The sequence below is a fragment of the Schistocerca piceifrons genome, chromosome 6 (genome assembly GCF_021461385.2).
Source record: "Schistocerca piceifrons isolate TAMUIC-IGC-003096 chromosome 6, iqSchPice1.1, whole genome shotgun sequence".
Classification (NCBI taxonomy): domain Eukaryota; kingdom Metazoa; phylum Arthropoda; class Insecta; order Orthoptera; family Acrididae; genus Schistocerca; species Schistocerca piceifrons.
This window is the reverse complement of record NC_060143.1, coordinates 336966359-336978019: the sequence shown is the minus strand read 5'-3', so window position 1 is coordinate 336978019 and position 11661 is coordinate 336966359.

Sequence of the window (11661 nt, the reverse complement as noted above, 5' to 3'; positions counted from 1 at the left end):
GAATTAATTGCGGCTAAATCAGTGAAGTGGTTGAATTCTCTGACAGTCCACTTTTTTGTTCTGATGTTTGACCTATAGTATGCCATGTATCTATCACAATGATCAATGCCACCCATATTGCGATTATAGCTTTTGATGATGGCTGGTTGTTTGACACTAACCTTTGCTATTTCTGTATTACACCATCGTTTGCAGGCACCCTCTGGTTCGCGCTCTATGCACGAGGATAATGAAGTGACGGATTTATTGTCCTTCCATCTGAGGGCACAAATTTCCTGGTCCTCCCATACGTACTCATCCTATTGCCCCCGCTGCAGCTCCTGATCTCTCTTGAACTTAGAAGCTACTTCTTTTATTCTATTGGCCATCAAAGTTCCTGTCTGAAATATATTCCTGTCTAGTAACAGCTGAACAGATTTTAAACTGGTGAAATATCTGTCACTGTGAATTACATGATTGTAATCATTGGGTATAGTTCTAGCCAGTAGTTTGAGTATACCCGCTCCCAGGCCATGTTCTTTTTGATCGCTGTCAGGAATAGTTCCTTTGACAGTGTCTATAGCAAAATCAAGGACAAGTCCATCTGATGATGCTAAAATAAACTTTTTGAGGCCAAGTAGATTAGGTTTGGAAGGTACATATGTTCGCATCTTACAACTCCCCGTGAATGGAATCATCTGTTCATCCACAGAAAGGTGTTGAGACCTGGGTAAACTAATACATTTATTTCTAAAAGCATCAATTAAAGGTCTAACCTTCCAAGGTTTGCCATTTACGTCATGATCTTCCAAATTATTTACAAAATGCAGATAATTTCGTAATTTGTAGTATCTATCTATTGTCATGGTTGATGATACATGTGGAATATCCAGTTGCATATTCCAGTAAAGTCTTGCCTGGGGCAATTTCAATGTACCCATCAATATCTCAATTCCGACAAGGGACAAAATTTCATTAGTATTTGTATCCAGACTTTTTGAGTTCTTTTGGCAATGATATAAATTAGTTTGTCCTGCAACATTTTTCCAGAAATTTTTATCGAAGTACTCGAACAAAAACAGTGAAGGATTTCTCAGTTCACCATCAGTCTGTTCTTCAATGTTGTCGTCAGAAGGCTGTCGATTACACATCCTGCAAAAAAAAAATAGTACCACTGAAAAATACTGATCTAAACCGTGTCAGATGACACACGCAGCTACACCAATGTATTGCTTACTTAGATTGCCTCCATCTTAGTGGACGACAGTGAGAAGATGAAGCTGATGGAGGTGCCTCAGGAGTAACATCCACATTGCATCCTTCAACTTCAAGCACACCAATTCGTTCAGGGGGAGTTGGAGGTTCATCAACAGGATCATCTTCGTCTGACAAGAAACTCAAGTCAGTCGTCTCGAGCAGTTTTATAATTTCATTGTCTGTTAAAGCTGAGAAGCGAAAATGGAATAAAGTGAAAGTAACTGTTGATGTAATGCAATAAAGAAATGAAACTGAACCTAATAACAAAACTAAGAATTTTTGAGTTTTCACCACGATTAGAACCCAGGACCTATGTGTTCCGAATCCAACACGCTACCCATTACACCACAACAACCACAATAACTTGGATGCTCTCCTAGAGTATTAGTAGCTAAACTTAGATTACGTTTTAAATTACGGTTTCACAATCAGTCTTAGCGTCAGTACTTCTACATTCTGTGAGCTAAGACCTGATGTACACAAATGTGTACTTCAAATTCAACAGTCGATGTTCGTAAAACTACGAAACTATCGTTTTCATTGCATACACATATCTCTTTCTTGACGTCTTGTTTGGGGTAAGACACGATAAAAACCGTAATACAATTAAAAAAGGATTATTGAAACTTAGTTTACCTTTCTCGCGTGTCGCAGATGACGCCATCCATCAGATCGGAAGTTTCAGGATGCAAGAAAACCCGCCAAAACTGACTTGCGCACGACCTAGCGGCAGAAACAGAAACCGCATCATGTGCACAGTCGTGCACATCAGGTCTCAATTCAGGAAAACGTCATTTGGCAGGATGACACTATAAAGACCTGATGTGCACATATGTGTACGTCGGGACTGAAGAGGATACGTCGCATGTGGCTATTGACATTATTTTTCCCATCTCAACTTATACATTTCCCTCGATACTGAAATTAGAGAAATTTTGGCTTGTTCGGATATGTTCCAAAAATAATTTCCAAAGAACGGAATAGAAAAACTGCGTAAGCAACAGGCACCAAACTGATTGTCGTCACCATATTGTACAGTATATCTGTAAATATACTTACGAAAATCACACTGAAGACAGTTGGCTCGATATAAGAATAACCTGGGACATGAGGCACAGAGACCATGTACGTCTCATTTATTGATCACCAGCTTTATACCGTAAATAAAGCACAAATTTTTTCTGATCGACGTGCTGAGAAGATGTTCTAGGATTTCAAGTTGTAGTTCACAGCTAAGATATAATAGAGAGAATATATCTTCAGTAACAAACTTGGATTGTACCTGTTTAATTTGGAAACGGCTACGACTTTGTAGTACTTCCGATGACAAGCGAAATAAAACGAACACTGAACCTTGTTATTCTTAGCTTTCAAGAGAGACCGAGTGCCGATTCCCTAATGTAACTGTATGTAAGGCATCCATACGATTATATAAAAGGATGTATGTATGTGTTTAAGTGTGTATTTTTCAGATCTCCTCCTACGCCATTGGACCGATTTCAGTCAAACTAGGTACACGTACTCTTTATTGCCAGGCAACATCGCTGAGGGGGGAAGAAATACCTACTTGTCATAGTTACCACGATATAACGCCGTAAACAATGAGATGCGTAAAAAATGCCTCGTGACGCATCACGTTGAAACTTATTACTTCTGTACTGCTGACGACATTAGTAACAAATTTCGCAGACAGTATTGACTTACTCCACTAAATACACCTACAAAATTATATCGTGATACCACACACTGTTCATAGGATACTACGTCATAAACACTGAGAAGCTTGGAAAACTGCTGCATTGGACACGACATTTAAGTTTATTACTTCTTTGCTATTATCTGTATTCGCAATAAATTTTGCATGAAGTATCGAAAAATGCCGCTGAAAGTACCTACAAAATTAAATCGTTTTATGTCTCATAGATTAGCACATATGACATCACAAATACTGAAATGTCTGAACAATTGCCACATCATGCATGACATTTATATTTATTTCTTCTTTGTTTCCAGCTTTTTTCGCAACATCTTTCGGAGACGGTACCCGTATGTGCCGATGAATGTACCTACAACAATACGTCTTTCTACAATACGTATTTTAAGAGATATGACGTCACAAACACCGAGATAGCTGACAGATTGCCACATAATGCATGAAGCTATAATGCATTTGCTCTTTACTATTAAGACACCCCTACAGTCGACTTAAGGAAGTCTCTGAGACCTGACAGCGATTTCAATAAATTTCATTTGCAAATCGTTAACAACTTTAGTCGGAAACAATAGCTGTATATAGAGCTATGAAGGGGCGTTGCCACACAGACATTTATAATTTCGCCCACAGAAACTGTTTCATGATTTCAAAAGCTTTTTCACGAAAACATAGAAATGAAATTTTTTCGATATTGTGGTACAAACAAAGTTCATTTTTTCGTTTGTAAAAGAAAACTGGCAAAATGAATAATTGGGCAGTGCCTGGTTTATAAGCTAGTTACACATAAATAGGCGAAGAGATCCGGTACTGATGGATTACGCTATTTTGGGGCAAAACATTGAACATGGAAACGGCTGTAAAATAACGAGGAGGATAACCTAAGGCTCGTATTCAACAGGGGAATCTTCAGAAAACATAATTCATGTCGAACGAAGTGGCTTCCGATACACGTGTTCATCAGTTTGTGACCCTAACCATCGTTGATTTGAAAGAGATAGAGAAGATCAAAAGCAGTACCGCACGTTTCTGACGAAATCGTATAATTTGTTCTCGGGACTTACTTAAGATGCTAGAGAGACAGAGGTACAAGAAAGGTAAAATTCCATCACTGAGTGATTTGTTATTGAAATACCGTGAGTGTATGTTCCAAGAAGACTGTGAAAGCGTGATACTTCCTACCAGATACATCTCGACAGTCTTTTTGACATTCGTGAATGGAGCAGTGAAGAGGGGAAGATTTTGTGGTACCAAACGCAACCTCCGTCGTACGTACTGTAAGATAGATTACTACTAATAACTCTAGTTACAAATAAATTAGAATCCCATGCAAGTGCAGAGCAACCACCTCCTAGGACTATTAAATAGAAGAAGCTCTTAAAAATAGTCACATATACCAAAAGAATATAAAAACAGATCTTCATACTACAATAAACCTTAGACATCAATCGTTAAAATACCCCAGAATGAGCATTCAGTAGATAATACAACCTAAAATTAATTAGAGAAAGATATAAAATGTAGATTAATTACAAAAATACAGCTGTAGACGAACCAGGCTAAAAAATTTTCTACCACAAGTACAGTACACCATCTTCACGAAGCAAATATAAAACACATAGTTTCTGCTCTCTCCTAACGGGGGTTGAAATGAACAATGGTGATGTGTATATCGTACTGAGCGTTTTACAACATTCAAACTGTTTACTACTATTTTTCCTACGTATCCACCGTTCTGGCTATTCCCAGAGCATATACCGAACCTCACTATAACACAATATACTGCTGTGATCATCTTTTGGGCTTCAGTTGAGTTAAAGGCACCAGAGAGGCAATGCTGACATCGCCCTTGACAGTTAGAGAAATATTTAAGGAAACTCAAGACACCTGTGTATTGTTGAGGTAGAAAAAGCGTTCGACTGTGTAAAATGGTGCGAAATTCTGCAACGAAACTTGGGTAGCATACAATATACAGATGAGCCAACAGAGGAAAAAAACAAATGCCAGACCAAGGACAAACTGATAGTATTGAATAGACCCTTTCACCCCTGTACATAGAAGAATGAATGGTGGATGTGATAGAAAGGTTCAGGAGCGGAATTCAGCGTTGAAGGATATGAAGAACAGGATTTGTTGATGACAATGCTATTCTTACTGAAAGTGACGAGTAACTGCAGGACTTGTGGACTGGAATGAAAAGTCTAATGAGTGCATCCTGTGGAATGAGGGTTAACTGAAGAGAAACCAATGTGGTGAGCAGTAACGGCAAAGGGATTATCAGTAAATTTATCAAAACTAGGGACCACGAACAGCAGATGACTTAGGAAACAAGGAAGACTTAAGAAGCAACACAGCTCAGGCAGCGTGCACATTAGATTTTGTTCCATTTAATCCCATCTACAATCACAAAATTTTTATGCTCAGACTATATATTTCGGTGAAATGTGCACAGCAATGGAAAAACAGGTGCAACTAATTGGGAGTCTATATCTCCTAAATAAACTACGAAATAATGAGAATTATTACTTTCATCCATTAGAGTGCAAAGTACTATTTGTTGAACCATATCTGCTTAACACATCCCGCAATACAACAGAGCAAAACAAACTAAATCAGCTGTGTAACAGCCAAAGCGACTAAAAATAAGTGCCGGCAGAGTAATCATGAGAAGCGTCTATGTTGATGTCAGACTGGAGTACAGGTGCCGCAAAAAATAATCTCGTGTTGCAGTCTCGTTAGGTGTATCTGTAACGTCTAAATATGTGTGTCTGTGAGGAAACGTACTCCAGAATATTTATGTTGTACAATATTATATTCGTTGGGTATTATTCATTTTTAAAAAGGAACAGCTTTTATGTGGAATCTGGCGACCGCTGAAAGAAGCAGCGTAGGTATACTACAACTTCAAAAAGTCAGACGCATGTGGAAATCCTGTTGAAGAGATTTGATTTGATGAGCAGTAGAACACGGCCATGAGCGTTTTATACTCAATGAAAACTTGGAAATCATGTTTATGGCCTGAGTGGCCCTGTGTCGTCATCTGGTGATGATGCACTCGCGTGAAAAAACATCTCCTAAGTAAACTATCTTAGCAGAGGCTATAGCAGATGTATTTCAGTCCTCCAATGGGTTCAGAGATAACAGCAAAAATTGCCCTCGAGGAGTTAATCGTGATCGTATTCGTAATAATTTGACTATCTGAAAGTTGGCAAATACACTGAAAATTTTCATTAAACTTTCCATAAATTGGAAGAAGACATATAGTTGTTCTTCAAAGTAATTTGCAGAACAGATTCCAAGCTGATCAGTAAAACCGTCTTACCTGCCTAAGCACTGCTTTTCATTTACAAAGTAGAACAAGAACTGACATATTTGCAGTTTCATCAGATGTTCAAAACTTTTATGTACGTTATTTCTTTCGAATGCTTGGAACAGAACAATGACCTGTCATGGTCTGAATGTCGACACAAGTACAAAACATCCACACGAACTACCGTATTATAAATGTTGACTACATTTTAAATAATGAGTGTAGACTGACATTTATGCGAATATCTTACCTTAAGGTGGTCTGTATGTTGCTTTATTAATATAAAATGTATGTAGAAACATTAGACTGAAAATAATGCAAGAATTACTCTGAATATTCACGCAGGAATGCAATTCTTACCCAGAACAGGTCTTAATTAAATGTAAATAAAGTTGTGCAAAAACTGTTAAATTGAAAATAGTCATACAAGTAAGACGTATATAAGTTAATTAATTGAAAAGTGCAGACCATAATCTAAAATACCCCTATAACATGGTCGTGATGTCACAAACTAATGTGAATATCCTAAAATTGTATGAATAAGTCACGCAGTACTATGTAGCATGCAAGATGTACACAACAAATACCACAAACAAGGCCAGCACACAGGCACAACGTCTCTACTGGTGCCTCTCAGTTCAGTGCAATAGCCAACAGCAGCCACCAGATGGCACTCCCAAAAGCAGAGCCCTTCCTCCTTCCTCAGCACATCCTTCAACGAATCGAACAAGTCAGGGTAGCTGCCATATGAAGCACTGCCAACCATGGGCTACTGCCTTCTTCTGGCATACATGCAAACCCTTACACCGAGAGGCACCAAAACATGATGTTCAGCAGACTCTCATACATCTATAGACCCTCCGTTCACTTCACTGCTTGTAGTCAACTCAGACAGTACTACCTTCCACCTTAACAGTCGCTATTAACAGAGAAATGCGATCATTAACAGCATATCTGCTGTATTACATTCAGCTATTATGACAATATGACAAACTGCCAACAGGCAGGAAAACGATCTTAGATATCTTTCTACCGGATAGAGGACATCAAGACAGAAGAAGCTCCACCAAAGTTTAGCACCATTTTGTAACGTACTCGTAATAGATATCATTTATTTTTTCTTATCGTGTTACCACAATATCTGTTACAGTAAGCCGAGTGAGACACGGTTTTAATAATCATGTTTGGAAATGGATACTTTCAAGAAAATACCGCAGTCAAACTCTTTCCTGCTATTGGTGTTGTTTGGGCTGATTTAATAGTAGTATTCAAAACATATGCAAATTCTCAAAACGAAAATATAGAAAACTAAGTCAAAGTTAGTGCTTCCCATGCCTGCAATTTCACAAGTGGATGCGTATATGCTCAAAGACCGGGAATAGCTTACGTAAAAAGTAAACTGCAGGGAACAAATTCAAAGTAGGGCCTCTCTGTGGCTATAACTTTGCCAGAGAGTGTGAATATCCATAACATGTAGAGTAATATACACAGAAACTGTTAAAATGTAAACGTACGAAATAAATTCAAGGTATGGACTCTGTGCGGCCATGATTTCTGCACTGAGAGTGAACATCCTCAAAGTACATAAATAATCTACATAAAATCAGTAAAATGAAAATGTAGAAAAATGTAGAAAGTATGGCTATTCTGTGGTTCCACCATTGTGGACATTGTAGTATGAGGACGATAAAAAACTGACTGAAACCGGTAACCACAAAAATAAAGATCTCTTGTGGTCGAAACCGTTTGTGCTCGTTTTAAAGTACTAAATATTGCTGTTCTCGACGAGAAATGATCTAAAAGTTATATTATAGAAACTAGAAAATTCATGACGTGAGGAGCCAAATGGAGATTGAAGAAAGTCATTATCAAATTAACAAGAAGGTTACGATATCAGTGGCACTGCCACAGTAATTTGGGAAAACAATGACCACAGAATACCTCCTAATTTTTTCTAGAAATACAAAAGATTGTTTCAGTTTATTTCCTCAAAAACTTCACTAAGTGAATATCTATGCATGTGGTGATAGGCTATTCATAGACAATATGTGTGAGTAATAAAAGTTTACATGAGATATTGTTAAGTACGACTGAGTATAACAAAAAATTAGCTCACTGTCTACTTAATGATGGGATGTAAATTTTGATTTTCATGTTCTCTATAAAGTTTCATTATCGTTCTGTAACGAGCAAACCCCCGCCCCCATGAACCATAAACCTTGCCGTTGGTAGGGAGGCTTGCGTGCCTCAGCGGTACAGATAGCCGTACCGTAGGTGCAACCACAACGGAGGGGTATCTGTTGAGATGCCAGACAAACACGTGGTTCCTGAAGAGGGGCAGCAGCCTTTTCAGTAGTTACAGGGGCAACAGTCTGGATGATTGACTGATCTGGCCTTGTAACACTAACCAAAACGGCCTTGCTGTGCTGGTACTGCGAACGGTTGAAAGCAAGGGGAAACTACAGCCTTAATTTTTCCCGAGGGCATGCAGCTTTACTGTATGGTTACATGATGATGGCGTACACTTTGGTAAAATATTCCAGAGGGAAAATAGTCCCCCATTCGCATCTCCGGGCGGGGACTACTCAAGAGGACGTCTTTATCAGGAGAAAGAAAACTGGCGTTATACGGATCAGAGCGTGGAATGTCAGATCCCTTAATCGGGCAGGTAGACGATTTAAAAAGAGAAATGGATAGGTTAAAGTTAGATATAGTGGGAATTAGTGAAGTTCGGTCACAGGAGGAAGAAGACTTTTGGTCAGGCGAATACAGGATTATAAATACAAAGTGAAATAGGGGTAATGCAGGAGTAGGTTTAATAATGAATAAAAAAATAGGAATACGGGTAAGTTACTACAAACAGCATAGTGAACGCATTATTGTGGCCAAGATAGACAAGAAGCCCTCGCCTACTACAGTAGTACAAGTTTATATGCCAACTAGCTCTGCAGATGATGAACAAATTGAAGAAATGTATGATGAAATAAAAGAAATTATTCAGATAGTGAAGGGAGACGAAAATTTAATAGTAATGGGTGACTGGAATTCGGTAGTAGGAAAAGGGAGAGAAGGAAACGTAGTAGGTGAATATGGATTGGGGCTAAGAAATGAAAGAGGAAGACGCCTGGTAAAATTATGCATAGAGCACAACTTAATCATAGCTATGACTTGGTTCAAGAATCATAAAAGAAGGTTGTATACGTGGAAGAAGCCTGCAGATACTGACAGGTTTCAGATAGATTATGTAATGGTAAGACAGAGATTTAGGAACCAGGTTTTGAGTTGGAAGACATTTCCAGGGGCAGATGGGGACTCTGACCACATTCTATTGGTTATCAACTCTAGATTAAAACTGAAGAAACTGCAAAAAGGTGGGAATTTAAGGAGATGGGACCTGAATAATCTGACCAAACCAGAGGTTGTACAGAGTTTCAGGGAGAGCGTAGGGGAACAAATGTCCGGAATGGGGGAAAGAAATACGGTAGAAGAAGAATGGGTAGCTTTGAGGGATGAAGTAGTGAAGGCAGCAGAGAATCAAGTAGGTACAAAGACGAGGGCTAGTAGAAATCCTTGGATAACAGAAGAAATATTGATATTAATTGATGAAAGGAGAAAATATAAAAATGCAGCAACTGAAGCAGGCAAAAAGGAATACAAACGTCTCAGAATTGAGATCGACATGAAGTGCAAAATGGCTCAGCACGGATGGCTAGAGGATAAAGGTAAGGATGTAGAGGCTTATCTCACGAGGAATAAGATAGATACTGCCTACAGGAAAATTAAAGAGTCCTTTGGAGAAAACAGAACCACTTGTATGAATATCAAGAGCTCAGATGGAAACCCAGTTCTAAGCAAAGAGGGGAAAGCAGAAAGTTGGAAGGAGTATATAGAGGGTCTATACAAGGGCAATGTACTTGAGGACAATATTATGGAAATGGACGAGGATGTAGATGAAGATGAAATGGGAGATTTGATACTGCGTGAAGAGATTGTCAGAGCGCTAAAACACCTAATTCGAAACAAGGTCCCGGGAGTAGACAACATTCCATTAGAACTACTGACAGCCTTGGGAGAGCCAGTCCTGACAAAACTCTACCATCTGGTGAGCAAGATGTATGAGACAGGCGAAATACCCACACACTTCAAGAAGAACATAATAATTCCAATCCCAAAGAAAGCTGGTGTTGACGCATGTGAAAAATTACCGAACTATCAGTTTAATAAGTCACAGCTGCAAAATAGTAACGCGAATTCTTTACAGAGCAAGCAATGAAGGGAACAAAAGAAAAGTTCGGAGTAGGTATTAAAATCCATGGAGAAGAAATAAAAACTTTGACAGCAAAGGACTTGGAAGAGCAGTTCAACGGAATAGATCGTGACTTGAAAGGAGGATATAAGATGAACATCAACAAAAGCAAAACGAAGATAATTGAATGTAGTCGAATTAAGTCGGGTGATGCCTAGGGAATTAGATTAGGAAATGAGACACTTGAAGTAGTGAAGGAGTTTTGCTGTTTGGGGAGCAAAATAACCGATGATGGTAGATGTAGAGAGGATATAAAATATAGACTGGCAATGGCAAGGAAAGCATTTCTGAAGAAGAGAAATTTGTTGAGATCGAATGTAGATTTAAATTTGAGAAAGTAGTTTCTGAAAATATTTGTATGGAGTGTAGCCATGTATGGAAGTGAAACATGGACGATAAATAGTTTAGACAAGAAGAGAATAGAAGTTTTCGAAATGCTGAAGATTAGGTGGGTAGTTCACATAACTAATGAGGAGGTGTTGAATAGGATTGGGGAGAAGAGAAGTTTGTGGCACAACTTGACTAGGAGAAGGGATCGGTTGGTAGGACATATTCTGAGGCATCAAGGGATCACCAATTTAGTATTGGAGGGCAGCGTGGAGGGTAAAAATCGTACAGGGAGACCAAGAGATGACTACACCAAGCAGATTCAGAAGGATGTAGGTTGCAGTAGGTACTGGGAGATGAAGAAGCTTGCACAGGTTAGAGTAGCATGGAGAGCTACATCAAACCAGTCTCAGGACTGAAGATACACCAACAACAACAACAACAACAACAACACATAGAGGGCCAAGAAACGAGTTTCAGGTTACAGCACTGTTTGTGATTACATAGCTCTTTTTAGAAGCTTGGAATGTAAGACACACTAGTATCACTCGGTAAACTACGACTCATCTGTTTCTCATCAACTAAAATTACTTACAGCTTCAATATCAACATATGTGTCTTTTCGTAGTAGCTGTTTGTCTCATATAACCAGCACCTGAATTGGTTTAACACTGCAGTAGAGGGTCACGTGGTGGTGAGCCCTCCACACATGCGTTATTCTACGGATCAGCTGATGGTACGTCCATAATGTATAGAACTTAATCTCCATCA